Here is a 7500-nt window from a genome sequence, read left to right as displayed (position 1 = left end):
GATATGTCAGCAGCCGGCCGGAGGTTGGAGAGACAAAAGAGAAACTGGCACACCAACAACCAGCCTTCAAATATGACGCTACTAATTTCATTTCATAATTAGTCCATTTCACACGGTTGGGTGGACGGTGGGTACTGAGGCGTTTTATGTAACCTGATATTCGGGAGACGAAGTCGTTTCAAACCCTACAGGCGAAAGACCAACACTGATTTCTTCTGTGCGGAAGTTTGGTTTGGAAACGAATTTCCTCTCTCTCTCTCTCTCTCTCTTCTCTCTCTCTCTCTCTCTCTCTCTCTCAAATATGGTCATACGTGTTTCTATTCAGCATGTTACAGGAGACATAGCTTACAATATATAAATATGTACATTATTCATTCTCTTTTCCTTTACATTTTACCATCCCTGACGTAGTTCGGTCATTTACAATAGCCTGAGAGTTTACCAATACTTTTTTATAATATCTAGTATGTACTACATATCTTGCCCATGTTCTACTTATTTCATATTTCATCCTGCTTTGACGCGAGTATCTAAATTACAGGAAAAATTACCGCATACTCGTCACAAACAGGTTGAATACAAGTCCGTGACATTTTGGCAGTTCTAACCAGTGCTTCTTACAATTTAATTACCCGGCATTTGCCGAAGTTTCGTTCGCCGCTTACAGTCGTTCACTTGCTTTCAACCTGTTTGTAAAATATAACCCTTACCAGGCCTGTGGCCTTGACGTTGTTAGTTTTTTTTTTTAGCAACCACATTCTCTTTAACTTCACAACAGCAACAAATTTGCATCTATAGTCTTAAAAATACATCGGACTTTTGCCTTCCTAGAAAGGGAAAGCTGCAGTTATTCTCCCGAGGTACCCAAGTAAGGTATATACGTGAAGTCTCAAGACTTCTCAGATAAACCAACTTCACGAAGGAAAGGAACGCCGTTATCAATTTCAGGGCGAAGGTTTTATATGCCAACTGCGAAGCTCGCCAGTGGCCGAAGTGGTGTTGGATATACAAAGTTTTCTGACAATTCGGTATACATCTGTCGCCCTCCTTCCAGAACCGAAATAAAATCGGGTCCCCTCCAAAATTATGGAAAACGAACGCAAGATTATTTTTCTTTTTGGAAGACTCTCGGCATCCTTCACCGAAAGTTCTGTCGTCACAAGAACATTCATGCAATAAATAAAAAGAATAAGTTGTAAACCCTATGACACGAAATGTCCCTAGACCTTATAATATTTAGAATAATTGTATCAGGCAATAATCCATGAGGTAAATGATTTTCTTTGATAGCTATAAGTATCTGTAACTATAAAAAGGAAAGACGTTTATCCGAGACTCACAACGGAAGCATAGTAGAGGACTCAACATGCAAGTGGACTAAGGTAAGAAAAAACCTAGTTTTTTTTCTCTCTCTCTCACAAAAGCAATTTTATCCACTTCACAAAAATAGGAATTACACGAAGATAACATCTGTTAAACTATAAGTATTTTATATCTTTTCTGGTGATACACAATGGATTTCTGAAAACATAAGTGCACTGACCGCCCTATGAAAGTATGCAAGTCTTCATATTCTCTGAAACTCTTCCATACCCATACCTGGGTACAGATCAGTCCATTTAGCATTTACAGACAAAAAGGCAGTTTGCACACCTGTCTCAATGTATCACGTTGGTTTTCCTGCCATTTAGTTCAACTGTTGTCATTCTGGTCCCAACTTCTTCTGACTAATGGGCAGGGGGTATCTGTGAGTCTGCATGGCATGGGCATTGCCACAAGGCAGCCTGATAGTTACCTCACTGTATGTAAAATCAGTCTTGACACTTTTGAGTCTTTAAAAGCTTATATATCGTATGTCATTAATGAAACAGAACTGGCATATGAATTGTTCCCATACTATGAGGATGCAATCATTGAACTGCAGTTCTTTCCAAATTTATGAAAATAGATAACAGCACACTTCCCTTTACCGTCTAAGACACTTAACAGCGTCACATTCATCTAGACGATGTCCAAGTGGGGAATAAGACATTCGGCCCCAATCACAGCTGATACGTGTGCTGCAGGCAGCGGAGACGCAGTATACAAATGGTTGAAGCCACGTCTTCTAGGAAGGGTAAGCACTGGGAATCAGTATCTATTTCATGACTAAGGTCATGGAAGATGAACGTGTTGTTGAATGTTGTTTGTTTGTTTGTATGGTGTTTTTACGTTGCATGGAACCAGTGGTTATTCAGCAACGGGACCAACGGCTTTACATGACTTCCGAACCACGTCGAGAGTGAACTTCTATCACCAGAAATTCACATCTCTCACTCCTCAATGGAATGGCCGAGAATCGAACCCGCGACCACCGAGGTGAGAAGCAAACACCAAACCAACCACGCCACTGAGGTGCTTTTGTTGTTCTTCCTCCTGAGAATCATCTGACAGCATCCTCAGTAATCCTGAAGGTACAGTTGCTCAATTAGACGTGAAAACTAAAGAAATCCTTAATATGACAGGAACGCTAAATAGACCCTTATACACGGGAGAGAAACCTTTGGACCATTCTCTTTTGATCTTCCATTTGATGTTTATCTATTAGCGAATCATGCGCAATCAGTCCTCCCGGAGATATATTTATTTTCAGCGATTTCGCAAGACACGTATTTCAAGAGATAATTGACAGGGCGGATCTGATCGTCTCGCCGTAACATCTATCTGTGTTTCTATGATCGTCGCGACGATTTGCCTGTCAGAATTCAAGTTCAATAATTCGAAGACTCTTTCGGGGATGCATTAACGCTCCGTGAATAGGTTCAAAAGACGGATTTGCGCGGATGAAAGGGCTCTTATCAATAGCCCTATTTAGAGCCACATTTGCGAAATTCTAATTTCTATTGGGGAGAAATATCTATGATTTAGCTCAAGTGATGTCGCAGCTGTACAATTGCGCAATGTGATTTTTTGAAAAACAATTCTAAAATACTCAAAGGTATACGATTACTTAGCTCCTCACCTTCAGCAATGAAATCATAAAGCAAAGTAGTAAAGTGCAAAGAAAATCCGAGGATTGGCAACTGTTGGCACTCAGTCTCATGCTACGCCTCAAAAGATTAGTATATAATGGCAACTCGTGTTCTGTTTCTAATTCGTCACCATTTGCACTCTGGGGGATCATGGCAGCAGGTTTGATGAATCTCTAGTTTGGAAAACTGTGTGCGTATGGGTGGTGAAATAGTGAATAATTTGAAGACTAAGAATAAAAACAGGGTTGGTGATTGTTTTGATTTTTTACAAAAATAAAATTTTTTTTAAAAAATCAATGATTTATTTGATTTTTTTATTTATTTGATTTTTATGATTTATTTGGTTTTTCGATTATGTTAGATGTTTTTTCAATCCTGTTTTTCCTCAATATGTAATTTATGACAGAATTACTATTGAGTTATCTTTTAGGTTTCTAGTTCTGGCCTAAAGTATGTACTTGCAATTTTTCTTATATCAAACTAAATCGATGCAGCAGAGTTATGCTCAAGTTTTTATTAACCTCCAACCCATATTTTTCAATTTGTTTTCTTTAAAATTACAGAAATAAAAAAAAAAAAATCAAAAGTATCATGATTTTTTCAATGAAAAAATCAATGATTTAATCACGTGATTAAATCAGTTTGATTTAATCATTCCCCACCCTGATTATAAAAACAAAGCATGAATATTATATACTAAATACCCATGATACAATTATGCTCGGACATCATAATATATCCGTTATGATGACTCTGAACATAATTATAGCATAGCAATATTTTGGCTCTTTCCTTAGGTAGTGACTCCTAAGGATTTTCGGGAGTCGTTATCTAGGACTAATATATTTCTTGGTGGTCATTATCTCTGTGATATGTTTTTACTGTCATCCCCAACAGGGCTTGTGGCAATATAGTAGATTCACATCAACCGTGCATCTAATGTCTAGGCCACCCCACTTACGGCGCTCCTGATTGGCTGTTGATAAGCCAATCACAGGGCTGGAAACTCAGTCTCTCTCGAGAGTTCACATAGGCAGGATGCATGTGCCACCGCTCCTGAGGGGTACGTCCTTCAAAAGCATCCCTCAGGAGAGGTGGAACATACATCCTGCCCATGTGAACTCTCTCGAGAGACAGAGTTTCCAGCCCTGTGATTGGCTTATCAACAGCCAATCAGGAGCGTCGTAAGGGACTGGCCTAGACATCCAATGCACGGTTGATGTGAATCTACTCAAAACACACCTTTGCAAAGGTGGATGCATACCAGGTTAAAACCCTTTTGGGGGTCACTGTCTAAGAAAGCTCCAATATCTTGTGTGTCCATGATGTAATCAGACCTTCTTCTTCTTCTTCTTCTTCTTCTTCTTCTTCTTCTTCTTCTTTCTCTACAAGCTTGTCCCTATCTGGGGTCGCTGTAATGGTTCTTCAACGCACCATAGTGATCAAAATATGTAAACTATTCAAACTGAAATCCCACACAGTTTTCCAAAACAAGGATCCATTAAACGTCAGGTCAGGCATTACGTACCAAAATGCAAACGGTGAGGACTTAGAAAAAAAAGAGAGAGAGAGAGAGAGAGAGAGAGAGAGAGAGAGAGAGAGAGAGAGATCCCCCAAGTCCTGACAACCTTCCTGACACAACAAACTTTTTGTCGGAGTCGTATATATAATGTTTTACATCATCGGAATTTTGCTGTAGTATTTGGCAACATCAGCTCTGAATGATGACCACATTGTGTCATCAGCGGTTGCTTGTTCCAGTCTGAATGTCGGCAATGAACATAAAAATGTTGCGCCCGAAATACGGAGCCTGGATTACTTCATTTTGTTCAAATTCTATTTCGCGCCAATTTTCATCACCAGCGAAGTCTATTTCACGCGCGAACGTTTAAATGATATTTCATTCCCAATGGTAATCAATTTAGGCAGATCGCACATTAATATATTTTGAATCCAGGTAAACCATTTTATTTTTAAATCGGACGATCAAATGGTCCCCATCTAACAAAACAATTTCAGAATTTACGGCGCACACCAAAACTAATTCTGCGGCCTTCATTCTTCTTCGCGTCTAATAGCCAGACAATCAATCGACCTACATGTTCATGTTGATTTAATTAAGATTATAGAAAATGCCTTCGTGTCTTCGAATTGATTAAACGTAATTTAGGTATACACAGGTGCTGTGTAACAAATTACGAATACTGAAAATTAATTCAAGCTCTCTTTCTTTCTCTCTGTATATATATATATATATATATATATATATATATATATATATATATATATATATTATACAATATATACAATATAATATATATATATATATATATATATATATATATATATATATATATATATATATAAATTAGGTTAACAATAACTTAATTTTTTGGAACCACACACTGTTAGGATGAATGGCTTGCATTATACGTATGTAATTATTTTAAAACCATCAAGCATTATATTGTTTGAAATGATATTTGTGTGCCTACAGTAAGTAAGCACCACTCAAGAGCGTAAAATCAAATATGTTAATCAATGAATAACTATGACAATGAACCTACGAGGATTTTACAGTATTTACTTAGAAACCTGAGTCTAGAGTAACCTCCCACCTACTTATAAGCGGGGTGGGGGTGGGATGGGGGTAGGGGGGGGACTTGGTATTCCATATTTTGGTTCATGAATTCAAAGCCCGCCCGGGACCTGAATGATTTCCCTGAGAGAGAGAGAGAGAGAGAGAGAGAGAGAGAGAGAGAGAGATAGAGAAGTTCCACGTTGGCCGAGTGCATTTCGCGCACGGCTACCATTCCGGTAGTCCGAAGTTCGATTCTCGGCTCGGTCAACGCGGAACCAGAGGAATTTATTTCTGGTGATAGAAATTCATTTCTCGATACAATGTGATTCGGATCCCACAATAAGCTGTAGGTCCCGTTGCTAGGTAACCAATTGGTTCCTAGTCACGTAAAAATATATCTAATCCTTCGGGCCAGCCCTAGGAGAGCTGCTAATCAGTTCAGTGGTCTGGTAAAACTAAGATATACTTAGAGAGAGAGAGAGAGAGGATTTAGGCTATATTTCGCGTCAGCAGCCAATGCCTGGTTCACCCTGGTCTCAGCTTGGGTAAAGAAGGGATTGGGAATTGATAATGTGATGTATAATGAGCTACAACTTGCCTCTCGAGCTGATGAGAAGGTCAACCTCACAGACTCACCTCCAAAACGTTTGTTAACATTTACATATCTAAAATGTTTGTTTGTAAGGTGTTTTTACCTTGCATGGAACCAGTGGTTATTCAGCAACGGGACCAACGGCTTTACGTGACTTCCGAACCACGTCGAGAGTGAACCTCAATTACCAGAACTACACATCTCTCACTCCTCAATGGGATGCCCGAGAATCGAACTCGCGGCCACCGAGGTGGCACGCCTACACCATACCGACCACGCCAATAGCTTACATGAAACTGAAGCGTGACGTATTTGCTGATGAAACGAAATGAATATTGCTGAATATGTTCTACAGACATTTTACAACACTCTCTATCCGGAATGGTCTACATGAGAAACGCAATCGTGACGTAGTTGCTTATGAAATGAAATGGATATTACTGAATATGTTCTACAGACATCACTTTCGAGTACCCATATATCGCCGGTTTATTGCCTGAGCAGCCATGCAAATATGAAACACTGACAACCCGGGCACATCTGTAAACACAGGAGGTAATATAGAACGTAGAGATATTTGTTATATGCAAAACTGTACTTCCAAAATACAATAAACCTGGAATGCCTTTCAGCCGTTTTTATAATAAGATACGAAATGCTACTAAGTACAGGCGTATGGCAAATGAGGTCTGCTAATATTTTACTTTGCAAAACTCTCACTTATGATTTATACACAGCGCCACCAAGTTGACGACTTGAATTGGCCTTCGATGTAATTTACTATTTCGAATAATAACAGCTGCGCATCTCATGTTACTGCATTCAGTACTTGAATATTTTACATATTCCAAAATTAATTATTAATTCATAATGTACAACCCATATATATATATATATATATATATATATATATATATATATATATATATATATATATATATATATTGTGACGAAGTGGCAAGAGTATCTGGGTCTGGATACCATTAATACTTGGGGGGGAGTGGGCAAGAATATCTGGGTCTGGATACCATTAATACTTGGTGCATGAAATAGTCAAAGATCTGTGTCTGGACACCATTAATATTTGTTAACCCAAATTGCCAAGTATCTGGTTACTACACTTACCATTTGTACTTGTTAGTACAAGAGACCCTTTTATTCCTGGGTCTGGGACACCCTTTGTACTTAGGGCACAGTTCATTCAAGTACCTGGTTGTTACTTACCTCACTACAGACAGACACCTGACCCTTCATCACAAATACTAAACGACTGAATACTCTAAAGGTAAGAGTGATCCCTTTTTTCTAACTGAACA

The sequence above is a fragment of the Macrobrachium nipponense genome, chromosome 19 (genome assembly GCF_015104395.2).
Source record: "Macrobrachium nipponense isolate FS-2020 chromosome 19, ASM1510439v2, whole genome shotgun sequence".
Lineage (NCBI taxonomy): Eukaryota > Metazoa > Arthropoda > Malacostraca > Decapoda > Palaemonidae > Macrobrachium > Macrobrachium nipponense.
Note: the sequence above shows the minus strand (reverse complement) of the source record.